The sequence below is a fragment of the Scardinius erythrophthalmus genome, assembly GCF_964197995.2.
Source record: "Scardinius erythrophthalmus genome assembly, chromosome: 17".
Lineage (NCBI taxonomy): Eukaryota > Metazoa > Chordata > Actinopteri > Cypriniformes > Leuciscidae > Scardinius > Scardinius erythrophthalmus.
Genome location: NC_138237.1, coordinates 33,762,104 through 33,776,187, shown reverse-complemented (window position 1 = coordinate 33,776,187; position 14,084 = coordinate 33,762,104). Strand labels below are relative to the sequence as shown.

General features: G+C 39.8%; 1 protein-coding gene across 6 annotated transcripts in view; it reads right to left on the bottom strand.

Annotated features, from left to right (window-relative positions):
* LOC308705921 (rho GTPase-activating protein 26-like) overlaps window positions 1–14,084 on the bottom strand; it is a 126,998-nt gene that overhangs the window by 80,102 nt on the left and 32,812 nt on the right. The window lies entirely within an intron of this gene.

Sequence of the window (14,084 nt, the reverse complement as noted above, 5' to 3'; positions counted from 1 at the left end):
AGGACGATAGGAGAGGGCTTACACAGAGTATATCTGTCACTGTTGTTCCGTGATAACCCATACAGTGAGATTATTGGATAACACTGGGAAAGCGTGCCCTTTCTGTTGGGAAGGAGAACGCTGCGGAACCCAACAACAGAGGGGACTCAAGCTTTCCGGAGAAAGAAGAGTCGACCCGCATGCCGACGTGGTCATGTTCCCATGCGAAAACATGAACCACCCATGAACACAGTCTCACATGTTTCCCAGGCATGCGAGACAGTGATCGTGGCCGCCAGTGAGGAGAGGAAACGACCGCATCCAGAAACACACGGGTGGAATGTCATCTTTAGAAAGATGCAACTCACACCCATGTAAGCTCTTTTAGGAGACTCGCTCTATCTTGGTGCTGAAGCACACAGGGGGAAAGATTGCGGCAACACTGACAGGGAATGTGCAGCCTGTAGACAGCGTGCACTCACTCTCATTGAAGGTGCAGCTCTTACCAGCTGTAATAACAGCTTTTTAGCACTCACTGAACGCATGCGAGAGGACTCGATCACCACTATATAGCATCATCACACCAACACAAATGAGGAGAAACTTCCTTGAGAACTGGCTCTTTTAGATAACACTGCTTGCATTAGAGACAGAACAAAAGAACCGCTCGGCTCCGAAGCGAAAGTTGAAGATGCGATGCACTTGCTGCTCATTAATTGCGTGTACACTCGAATTAGATTGGCCTCTCTAGAGAGATTCCTATTCGTCTGTCTCGACATGGCGTCGACTGAACGACTGAAGAGGAACTGTAATCAGCACGGAGCACTCAGTGGAAAGATTATGACTGTTCAGAAGGCAGTAATAAGATAATATTCAGAAGGCAGTAATAAGGCAGAGTCATTAGCATATGCATATGATCAAAACATCAAACAAGTCAAAATTATACACAAGGATATTATTATCACAATTAGCAAAGCAAGAGCAAGTTGCCCTGTAGCAAACGCTGTCTCTGGTTTGTCTTTGGTCATATTGGTTCTGTGTCATTATTTTGCCCTCTTTCTTTACTCTCTGTGGACAGATGTTCTGCAGATATACTGTCTACACATGAAATAGTGGTTGGCATGACATTTACAAGGTGTTAAATACAGTATTGCATTTTCTAAAAAATACACATTTAAATTATTACTCTTGACTCTTGAGTTGACTGAGGCAGAATGGTCTTAATATAGAGAATGAATAACAAACCTTTTAAAAATCATATTGTAAATACAATTAGTTATATTGTAATATATAATTATTATAATTTATGTTGTTGGAAATAATCTTCCATTCAAATAATTCAATGTTTATCTTTCTTCTTATCACACTCTTGCATATTCCTTTACTGTCAGCCAGTGTCTGATTTGGCTGATGCTCAGTCAGTGGGCTCTCCCTCACTCTCAGAGCCTGCCTCTGCCTCATCTTGAATGGAAGTATGAGACAATTAATTTAACATTATACAGCATAAAGCTATATTATATACTGTACTTTGCTAAGATACTTCTCATTTTTGAAAATGTATAGTATATGACCTTTATTAATCATGTATTCTATTGATATGGTCTTAAAATATTATAAATATGATGTATGTAATAGATTACTAGTATCAACTAAGACAATTGATTATAATGGGAAATATACCTTACAACTTTCTGCTAAATATTTTATATGATGATTTACCCACTGACATGCTGGAGCTTTGAATCCATGTATGCAATGTTGAACAGGCTTTAGCAGTCTCCCTTCGCTCTTACACTTTATCTTTCTCTCTCTGTCTTCTTTTTTGTGAAGGCATTGTTTTTTTGTTGTTGTTTTTTTGTCTACAAAGTGTGCCGACAACAACAAATTTGGTATTATTTATAGATCAGATTGGGTAAAATAATTTTATTAGATAAGAATTCTAATTATCTTCCATGTGGATATTTTGCACAAATTGTTAGCAATATTAGAAGACCAGGAGATAAATATTACAGACAGAAATACAAAAACAAGTACCAGATTACTAATTCCGCGGATCAACCACTGTCTGTAATGTGGATTGTAATATGTAATCTACCTGTCAATGGGACGACATTCTGTAACCATCATATCCACTCTCCAGAGAGCACAGACTAAGTGATGCTGGGGAGTGAGCGTGGAAAAACGGAGCGGATTAGCGGAAATAATAAAATTTTCCATTAATCCAGTGTTTGCGTCTTTTTTTTGCAGTATTACATCATACTGTTACAAAATCCAAAACCAGTCATTTTAGGAGCTTGGTTTTTATAAAAGCTGTTACTAACGAGGAAGTTTTGAATTCTGAAACTTGCAGGACATTTCTATAGTACCTCTTACATGTCAAAAGATCAAGGAAACTTTCATTTCTCAATTCATGACCCCTTTAAAGACCGCATTCCTCGCCTCAACTGTTCTTGCCTACTTGTGACAGAATAACCAACCAAAATGGATCTAGCAGTGGTACAAATCCTCCTCCTCACCCAGGGGGATTGTTCCCTCGAGGACCACATGCATGACATCGTTGACTACCCCGGTGATTGCCTCTGTGTGTGTTTTTTGTGCTAGACTCAAACCACCCACAAAGGCACGACTGCCCAAGGACAGTCCTCATGGAATCTTTCGTGAGTGGGTATTCCTTCAATATGCCCTTTCACAGTAGGTGAGGAGGGGAATTTGAGACCCTGAGTGCCCACACGTGTCATGGACCTTCAGCCAGCCGCCATGTCTGTCCTGGAGCCAGTGCTCATTGACCTGTCCTACCAGGAGTATGTTCCTACCCTGAAAACCACCCCTAAAGTTTTCCTCCTCTGCTGGTCCCATCCGGCTTGTTATACTCTATAATGGGATTGCTGGTCCTAATTTGGCCCTTCCTCCTCCACTGGTTCTGCCAGCCATGTGAACTCCCTGGTTCCATCCAGTTCCCTGGCTCCTTCTCATCCTCCTGCTCTACCGGCTCTTCTCAGCCACCATGGCCTTGGGAGTTGTGGAACTAGAAACAGATCTGACCCTTCTGCTCCACCTTGACGCTCTGAGCCCATGCTTTTTCCTCGGCCCTCCGATCCTGCAGCCCAACCGTTGCTTGTTGATCCCTTGGTTCCACTGTAGTCTGTCTTTCCTCTGGTTCCACTGGTCTCTCTTGTTCCACTGTCTCTCTTTGGTCTGTTGCCCCCCTGGCTCCACCATGGACTTCTGGGCCTTTGGCTGCACTTGGGCCCTTATCCCCTCCAGCTCCTCCATGTCCTCATTCCCACCGGCTTCACCTCGGTCCTCTAATCCTCCGGCTCCACACTGGTCTTCTAAGCCTACGGTGTCACTCTGACCCTCCATTCCTCTGGCTCCACCTTCATCTATGTCAAAAATGACTGTAGTATGTCTTTTTTGATTATGGTCAAATACAAAAAAATCCATTATACTTTTTCTGTAGCCATGACTATGTATATCTAGCACATAATATTCATATTTGATTTGCCAGTTTTTCTCTTCCTAATTTTAAAATGTAATCATGTAATTTCTGAACCACTTTCAATGATTTCTTGAACACTCCCCTGCCTCCAGGCAGATAACCCTGCTCCAAACTCATGCCACTGCTCAAGACAATTTTGCTGCGTCAGGCTGGTTGGGATGTTCAAACAGAGCACCAGCGAGTTTACACGTCTAGGGAATCAGCCAATGAATGCCTTACTTGTATTTTTCTCTGCATGTTAAACTACCAGAGGGGGAAAAATCCAAAATCCAAAAAAAATACATTCATTGCCACCTCATTACTATTTGAAAAGTAACCCTTACTCATTTCAAAGTAAAGTTGTGTCATATGCGTTGGATCAATATGGCTGGAGATTTTTAGACCCAAACATTGGCCCACCGGATTGCACATGGGCAGTATGTCAGTTTATGTACAGCAGCTGCTTCCTGAAGGCCAAAAAGTAAATCAACACAGAAACAAAAAAATAAATAAATAAACATCAGACCACACAATGAACCTGTCACCCCAACACTCTCAATACCTCTCAATATCCCGTTAATTACTTTTACTTGTATAAACATAGTCAATTGGTTGCTTAAAGAATTGTGAGATGAGAGGTGTGAAAAGCATGGACAAAACAAGGAACAAAGATCAAGATTAAAGTTGGCATATCACGAAAAACAGGATTTTCTTGCTCTTTTGAATAGAATAACTTGATTGTCTATGTAACGGTCGTTACTCCAAAATGATAATCATAAAGGCATAAATGAATGTTTATTATAACTAAGTTGCAAAAATATTCATTTTATGGCATTAGAACCATGAACATTAACAAACATCTGTTCACATTAATAAATCAATTGCTATTCAGAATTCAGCCACTAATAAACTGCACCACATTGCACATTCAAATAAGTTAGCCAATCATAACAGCAACCATTTACATTTATTAGTCTTAAAGGTATAGGCTAGTAAACAAAACAGTCTCAACATAGTGAACTTATGGGAAAAATGTGTATTATAAAGAGAATGTGTCAACCTCAAAGGCCACATTCAGCATTTGTGCTCTTCGTATTAGTATAAAGAATCAAAACAAAACAGTATATAAAACATGTAGTTGCTTTGTGTATTCAAAGTGTGATAAGTGAGGACGCAGAAAACATTACATGTTGTGCTGGATAGGTTAACAGGAGGGATCTCGTGACATGGATCCGTTGGTGGTGTACAAAAGAGAGCAGTCGAACATGTGCTGGATACACACCCTTTGTCTCGGCTAAAGCTGCTTTTCATTCAACCAGCAAGTGTCAGCATGAAAAGCAGTGAGCAGGTGTGTTTGTGTGTGCATGAAAAAATGAAAGCAAATTGTATTGGTGAACAACATTGAACAGTTTAAAATATCACCTAACCCATTAACTGTTACCATGACTGCCATGGACTTTTACACAAAAACCAGCTTTAAAGCTGAAGAGTTTATTTATTTATCGATTGCCCCCCCCATAGATAGTGGAACTGTCTATAACAGAAGAGAAGGGTGTTCAGTTGCTCCTTACTGTTTCCCATATTCTCCATCTGTCTGGGCCATGGGGCAGGGTGGCAAGACACAAGCCTTTTCTGACTAAAAGGAACATCTAAGCCTGGCTAATCTTTGCAAAAACAAATATCCAGTCTCCCTAAACCATGTTGAAAATGTGTTACGGTCTGATAAGACCAAGATTGAAAATTTTGTCCAAAATTGTATGTTATGTTTGGTGCAAAAACAACACAGTACCTAAGCAAAAGAACTACATACCCAAGGTGACGCATGGTGGTGAAGCATCATGTTTTGGGGATACTTTTCTTCAACTGGAACTGGGGCTTTAGTCAAGGTGGGGATAGCCTCATGAATAGAATAGCCCATGATTAATAGAATTTTCACCTTTCAGCATGACAATGATCCAAAACACACATCTAAATCAACAGAAGAATCGCTTCAACAAAGAAAGATTGACGTTTTAGAATAGCCCAGCCAGAGCCCAGACCTGAATCTATAGACAATCTGTGGGGGGACATGAAGAGGACAGGAGATGCCCTCACAGTTTAGCAGATCTGGAATGTTTTTGCAAAAAAAAAAAAGAGTGGGAAAATATTCCCACGAAGTCAAGTCAAGTCAATAAGTCAAGATGTACCAAACTGATAGACTCCTATCCAAACAGATAGAGAGCTGTAATAAAATCAAAGGGGGCTTCAATTAAGTATTAGTTCAGAAGTTATTCCAAGAATGGTCTGAAAAGGTGAAAATATCCAGTGAGCGGCAGTTCTGTGGGTGAAAATGCCTTCTTGATGCCAGAGGTCAGAGGAAAATGGCCAGACTGGTTCGAGCTGATTGAAAGGCAACAGTAACTCAAATAAGCACTCGTTACAACCGAGGTCTGCAAAAGAGCATCCCTGAACGAACAACACATCCAACCATGAAGCAGATGGGCTACAGCAGCAGAAGACACAACGGTGCCACTCCTGTCAGCTAGGAAGAGGAAACATTGGCTCACCAACATTGGAAAGTAGAAGACTGGAAAAACATTGCCTGGTCTGATTTCTGCTGCAACATTCAGACGGTAGGGTCGGAATTTGTCATAAACAATGGAGTAATGGTGGGATATTTTCTTGGTACCCTTTGGGCCACTTAGTAACAATTGAGCATCATTTAAACTCAACAGCCGACCTGAGTATTGTTGCTGATCATGTCCATCACTTTGTGACCAGATGGCTACTTTCAGCAGGGTAACACACCATGTCACAAAGCTCAAATCATCTCAAACTGCTTTCTTGAACATCATTTTCCTCAAATGGCCTCCACAGTCATCAGATCTCAATCCAATAGAGCACAATTGGGATGTGTTGTAACGGGATATTCGCTTCATGAATGTACAGCTGATAAATCAATAGCAACTGCGTGATGCGATCATGTCAATATTCAGTGTTCAAAATCTCTGAGGAATGATTCCAGCACCTTGTTGAATCTGGTGCCACGAAGAATTAAGGTAGTTCAGAAGGGAAAACTGGGTCCAACCCTGTACTAGCAAGGTGTACCTAATAAAGTGGCCAATGAGTGTAAATAAACTTTAAATGTAATATCGAGAAACACTACAGTTGAAATTATAATCAAGTACTTTTCATGTGTTTTAGTATGTTAGTCAGCACATTAAAATAAGTGAACTGCTTTAAAGCGCAACAAAAGATTATTAAAACAACGATTTAAAATGCACTTTTCTAAAGTGCACTTAAGTGTGATTAGAAACATAGTCATAACTACGTACTGTATTTAAGTACACTTTAACACCCTTGTATTTCATTAATATTATGCAAGTACATACAGCATACTTTTAAGACTGGAGCCATTTCTAAGGCTCAGAAGCCTAATGCTTCAAGCATTCATGTCTAGTCTCTAGAAGCAAAGACATTTAAGAGCCATTAAAAGGACTTTCCTTAGTGTGAAGATGCAAAAACAAATAAATAAGGAGTTTGACTCAATGGAGTCTCTTCTTTTAAGCCTTCCCCCATCTTTTTATTCTTTTTATTCTTCTGTCCTTCGGCCTGTCCCATATCTATTCTCCACCCTCCCCATCCTGTTCTCGCTGCAGTGTTCGGCCACATAGCTCCAGTCTCCTAGCAACCCCGACAAAGAGGTTCCCAACAAAGTCAGGAAGATTTCTTTCTCCCTTGTTTCCCCCCTCTGACGGAATCCTACTTTAGGGATTCAGGCTTTTGCCATGGTTGATGCTGACACAGCACCCAGAGAAATAAAAGTGGTTTGGAGGTCACACTGAAAAAATAAAATGAAATCACTAAGTTCTGTATGATTGTGCAGCATGCTCCCCCTCACTTCGGGCTGTGTTGATTTCTGACATTTTTAACACGCTGCAACAATGAAACTGAATGCTGGTCTGCAACAGGAAAACCATAAAGTGCTCAAAACAGCATGAGCAACTGTTGCTTATGGTTTAGCCGAAGTAAAATCCTTAGAGATGTTCAAGTTTATATAAAATGATCTTAACCCTTGTGAAAAAAGTTCACTTAATTGTATCGAATGTGCACTTGTAGTGTACTTCAAATCTTTAAAGTAAATTTTAAAAAACTGTTATCTTAAATGTACTTAAAGACAGTACACTTTCATCACAATGTTTAACACACTTAAGTACACTTTTAAAAAGTGCACTTTGTAATATTGTCAAATTAAAAGTTAAAATAAGTACACTTATTTAAGTGCACTGCATACTAATTTGAACTGTAGTGTGTTATTCGCTTTTATGTTTAAAGATATTCAACTGTTACTTCATCATTACAAATGTGTAATTCCAAATATATTTGAATACATTGCATACACGTTTAAATAGAAATCACATTATATTTTAGTTTACCATAAATATTTGTCAGTACATTAGGTACATGCCTGTGCAAAAGTTGCCACGATGCTAAGGTATTTAGGGTGGTTTCTAGGGAGTTTTGGCTGAATGTCTTGTAGTCAGAAGTCAAAACGCTTTGATATTCTGGTCTCTGTATGGCTCCTTCAATGTAAAGCCCCTTTCACACAGCGCGTTGATACTGGGAAATTGCCATAAAATTGCTAGAGTGCCTTCTGTGTGAATGCAAACACGTCCCGGGATTGATGCCGGGATCCATGCAGGGATGGGGACCTAGTACCATTGCCGGGATCAGTCCTGAAACTGTGTGAACAAAAGCCAGGACCAATGCCATAAGGGGTGTGTCGTAGTGATGACGCATGTGCGGCCTTTCTACAACCTAGGCTACAGCATATGGGGAACGAGCCACTCTGCAAACCCAGTGGCGTTACTGGGGAGTATGGACTCGTCTTCACGTAGAAATGACGAAGAGGAGTTATCACATCCTGACGTCACATGTCCCGGGACACATTATCTGTGTATTTTCCGGAATCTCTGTGTGAAAGGGGCTTAAGTTTACCAATTTTTATTGTTTTGTAGATATTTCACACCTTTTCCTCCACAAGCTGCATGATTTTAGGTATCATTAACGTCCATTGTACAACGTTTAATTCATAGGGTACAGTTACAGTTTCTAAAAGCTATAGTTGGCAACAGTGTTGTTAAGCACCATTCTCACATATAGCACACACTCGAAGATTGATCACACATAGCAAAAGTTTTTGTCAGGAGAATGATAATTGAACCACTAGACTATTCTGTTCATGGGGAATTTGCCTTGTGGGAATGTAACATCACAGAACAATAAAACTTAAGAATGAGGGCATGAAGGGAGGATAGTTCACCCAAAAATGAAAATTCTATCATTAATAATTACTCACCCTCATGTCGTTTCAAACCCGTAAGACTTTTGTTCATCTTCGGAACATAAATGAAGATATCTGTACCCCCATTGACAGCTACGCAAATACCACTTTGACGGTTTAAAAAGTTCATTAAAAAATCTTAAAACCAATCGTTATGAATTCCAAATTTTCTGAAGAGACATGATCGCTTTATATGATCAACATATTTAATTTAGGCTTTTATTTACATATAAACATTGATCAGCAAAAATAAACAGAAGCTCAATTGTACTTGCTTTGACACGCAAGAGCAAACCTCACTGGTTCTTGCGAAAGCTCAGATGTGCTGCGTAACACAAGAGAATGAACCTCATTGGTTCTCGCAGTCACATGTGGACTAAACCGCTCAATTCATATGGATTCGTTTTACGACCTCTTTATGAACCCTTTGAAGCGTCATAGTGGTATTTAATTAAAAATTTAAATTTGTGTTCCAAAGATGAACAAAAGTCTTATGGGTTTGGAACGACATGAGGGTGAGTAATTAATGACAGAATTAAAATGTTTGGGTGAACTATCCCTTTAATTATGTAATGCATCTTGTAGTTATATTGGAAAATACAAAATGACAATTTAAGTCAACAAGGCCAGAGACCTTTATGGGTAAATATCTACAGTAATGTAGGATTCAAGTAAATATATTAAATGATTTAAACAAATAACAGAAACAAACAAACATGCAATCTGCTGGTTTTCCCAGTCGAGAAATGTTGAATGAAGTGCTAAATGAACCATCGTATAATTTCTATGACACGTGATATAGATCAGTTATGCTTCTGCAGGCGTGTAATCTCATCATATGTTGCTAACTAACGGTGCTTTAACCTCATTATAGCCTGGCAGTATAGGGAAGGACAGTATTCTGGCCCAGCTGGAATACAAAAGAGTCATTATGAACTATTTAAAACGAGTCATTTAATCGAATAAAATTATTGGGTGTAAACAGCATTCCTGCACCTGGCTCACAGCTTTAGCTGTATCTATATGACACTTGACCTGAAAGAACTGCATCCGTTATTCCGGCTGACAGGTTACCGGGGTGACTCCATGACCTCTTTCCGTCAGCTCCCGTTATGAATGGGGAAACTGTGACGAATCTTCGGGAAAAGGAGCTCCACATAAATGTGCATGGAGTACTGTCGGTTAGTAGTTGACAACAATGAATGCACTGTGGATAAGTAACCTTTAACACCTTTTTGAATGCATATGATGATATACTTTTAGGTAATATTGGAATAACATGTGTTAACATAATTCACTGTTATGTCATTCTTTAGTTTATCCATTTAACAATTACTCTGTCAACATAATAAGTTAAGCCTGACACATGAAATATTAGGAATAAATATAAATATTTTTAACAGTTTATTAAACCTTTAAATAAAATTGTTCAAAAAGAAAAAGTTTGCATGTGTTTTTATCATATTTGATACATCAGGTTTTTGATGGCTCATATAGTATGATATAGGAGAATATGGAGATCATTCCCGAGGAGAAAAACAAAAACAAAACTCAGTTTTATTCAGAGGCTCAAACTGTGCAAAAATATACAATTTGCTGCCAGTTTAATTATTTATATGCTGAACAATTTCTGATAGTTTGTAGTTATAATACATTGATTCACTTTTTAAGCGTAGACCTGAAAATGAAATTTCCAACTTAAACTGTCGTAAATTTTGAATGCTTTGGAGGACAGACAAAAGTCACTTGGCGGATTATCGCTGAAGTAAAAACGGCTGTAGAATATTTTAAAGTTTGTTATGAAAATGTTACATTTATATATGAAACATATATTTTCCAAACCATATTTTACTCTAAAACTGTCAGAAAATCAAATGCATGAATCTAAACAAGTTGTGTTCCAAATTTGAGGTTGATATCTCAAAAGGGATGCAGTACTAAACGTTTCTACTAGATGCGGTCATTTTTGAAATTTTTCTTTTGTTCAGGACCATTTAACCTTTTCGAATCATGATTTTGTGTGTGTGTGTGTGTGTGTGTGTGTGTGTGTGTGTGTGTGTGTGTGTGTGTGTGTGTGTGTGTGTGTGTGTGTGTGTGTGTGTGTGTGTGTGTGTTTTCACATAGCAAGTGCCCAAACCTTTACCAAGTTTCACACTATTCCAATGAAGTAACAAATTCTAAGAAACCAAAATGTTTTTCAAAATGACCGAAGAACCCAAGAAAATATGGAACTTTTGATTTCATGTTGACTTTTACATGTTTACAGTTTAATGCAAGTAATTGTTTGGCTTGTTATTTTTAATTAATTTGAAAACAGTGTTTATGTTAATGATCACTCAGGCCCTTTCTGTAGTCTTTCAATTGATACAACTGCAAATTAGACTCTAAGGAGAAGTCTGATACAAAAAAATCTGGAGTGGATAATCAATATTCACTTTGATCCTCTTAGAACTTCTTCCAGCATCGCTTGCTTTCCCCAAGTATAAATTAATCATTCAAATTATTCATGAGATCGGCATGCCAACATGCTGAACATGTGCGTGTGTTATGCTTGCAGGAGAAAGGGAGGGCAGCACACGTCCCGAGATGAGTGTGTGCTGGCGGGTTGGTTGGGATCTCCGCTTTTGCTCGCCAGGAAGAGGATTCTAGGTCAGCAGGGAAATCCCATTATTATGGCAAGCCATGATGGATAACTTTAAGCCTACATGCATGAGCTTTTGCGCTCACTTGTGTTTGTGTGCTTTTGTGCTGTTCAAGCACTTCTTGCAGAGAGTGTGTTTAATTGTGTTTATCGGGGGCCGAATGTATGCTCGCGTAAGCTGCTTTTTCATCGCTCAGAATGTAAAATAAACACCTGCCACTCTTGGTGCTGTCCAACGGACGTGCTGGCATGGATTGCTAGTAAGTAAGCAGGCGGCGGGTGATCGCTGTTATCTGGACGAGGCAGAAGGGCTTGAGGAAGGTGCCTGTACCAAACAGACAGCAGACACCCCAACCGTGAAGGACTAGGAGGGTTTCATGAAACCCAAATGTCTGTCCATTTGAGGAGAATGCAATGAAAGGCTATATGAGACCTGGGGAAGCTGCTTTGAAACAGTTGCCAAGCTACTTGTAGTTCAACTATAGTAAATTACAAGTAACTTATAAAATGGAGAAGCATGCTTTTACTTTTCCAAGCATTCTTTTATTAATTAATTAATCTTAGATTTTCATAAAGACTTCATGGTGGGCTATTTTGATTTGAGCCAGTAAGCATCCACCTTAGCAACTGCAAGGCGATGCCCTAGCAACCATCTACAACAGCCTATATCAGTGTTAGTCAAATGACGACTTGGATTCCATCCAAGCGGCAACCTTAGCCGTCTCTCTCTTGAAACCAACATAGAAGTGACTTAAACTGCAATTCATCGATTGGCCGCTAGAGGCAGGATGCAAAAGAGAGCCAATCTCATCTCCCCCCCCCCCCCATGTTAAAATGCCCAACTTTACAGCAGAAAAAAATGTGTTTACAGCCTGGTACTATATAGCTAATTTTGCCCTTCATGAAAACTGTGTGTGTGGGGGGGGGGGATCTGCCGGATTCTGCCGGATTGCCGCTGCTGTCATTACTAGCCGTTTGTCTGTTAGCGTCACGTCACCTCAGCTAATCCCGCCTTTTTGCCCATTTTCATTTATCTGGGAGTGACGCGCTGCCTACCAAGATGGCTCCACCCGGCTCCGCCCACTTTGGGCTTCAAAAATGCTCTTCAGAACCTATGGGTGACATCACGGACACTACGTCCATATTTTTTTTACAGTCTACGGTTCCATCCGGACCGCAGGACATGATAAGCAACAGCTGCTGATGGAACGGCAACGGCGACCGGAAGTAAACTGCTAACTGCCGTAACCAAAGAATGCAAAAATCACAAAGCAACAATAAAGAGGACAGCATAATGGATCATTTAATTGTTTGACAAAATATGGGCAAAAAAACTGCAAAAAAGCAAGAAAAGTAGCAGATAAAGTCGCGCATGCGCAACAGAATGCCTGAACGCCGTTGCCATTCCATTAGATTAAAGTGAGCAGCGCATCAAAACAACGGAGCCGTTCACACCACAAGCACTCATTACTCATTAATGGTAATGATCTTTCTGAGCTATATCTATAATATTTTTATCTAGAGCCAAAAGTGCTTAAAGGGCACCTATTATGCAAAATTCACTTTTACATGGTGCTTGAACATAAATATGTGTCGGCAGTGTGTGAGCAAAACCACCCTAGAATGATAAAAATCCACCCAGTGTTTTTTTTACAATCTCAATAAATCATAAGCACTGTCTCAGAATGAGCTGTTCTCAGATTCGGCGCAATGTGACGTAGAATTGAGCAAGCCCCTCCCACGACTGTTGAGTGACACTTCAGTTTGCACCCAGACCCGCCCTGAGTGAGCTGGACACAGAGTCTGCCATTGTTTCGACGCTTGAACAGCTGAAGACAAGAATGTCTCCTAAGCGATTGAGGTGTGTTGTAGATGGATGTAAGAATGAACATAGCAGTCTTCATTTACTCCCGTTGTTACTCGAGGATGGATCAGTACTGTTTGTGATCCAGCTTACACTCTCCGGCAACAGCAACAGGCCTAACGTTACTGGACACGGCAGAAATGAAAGTGCGATCGCACTCTTTATGACAGCTCATCGAGTCATTTTACGAATATAAGGTTTACCAGTTTATTTAGCACCCACTGAAAAGGTGTGTATATTTGTTTACTGTTAGTTGTAACCAGTGTTTTGTGTACTTCGCTGTGTATGTTGTTAATAATGAAAGGGAGAGAGAGAGAGAGAGAGAGAGAGAGAGAGAGAGAGAGAGAGAGAGAGAGAGAGAGAGAGAGAGAGAGAGAGAGAGAGAGAGAGAGAGAGAGAGAGAGAGAGAGAGAGAGAGAGAGAGAGAGAGAGAGTTTATGGATAAGACTTTAATGCGCACTTCTTATACTGTGTTTATTCAGCTCTTACAGAAATTCTCTGGAGTAAAACTAACGCTCATATTTTGTGTGATGTACAATAAACTTCACTGAGTATATTTTGGTCATCATTCGGACGGGTTTTGCTACAGCAGGCTTGTATTAGTGGATAAAAGCAGATGACAAATAAGTTATAACCATAATTAAACTAAACTATACCTGTTCTATGTCCATACAGCATATATTCTCTGGCTCTGTGGGCATTATTGTCCGACTCCGAGTCGAAATGAACACCACAACTGAGAGTTTCTGTTCTGATATTATCAGATGAGATTGTCCTGACTGAAGCGCAAGCTTGTGAG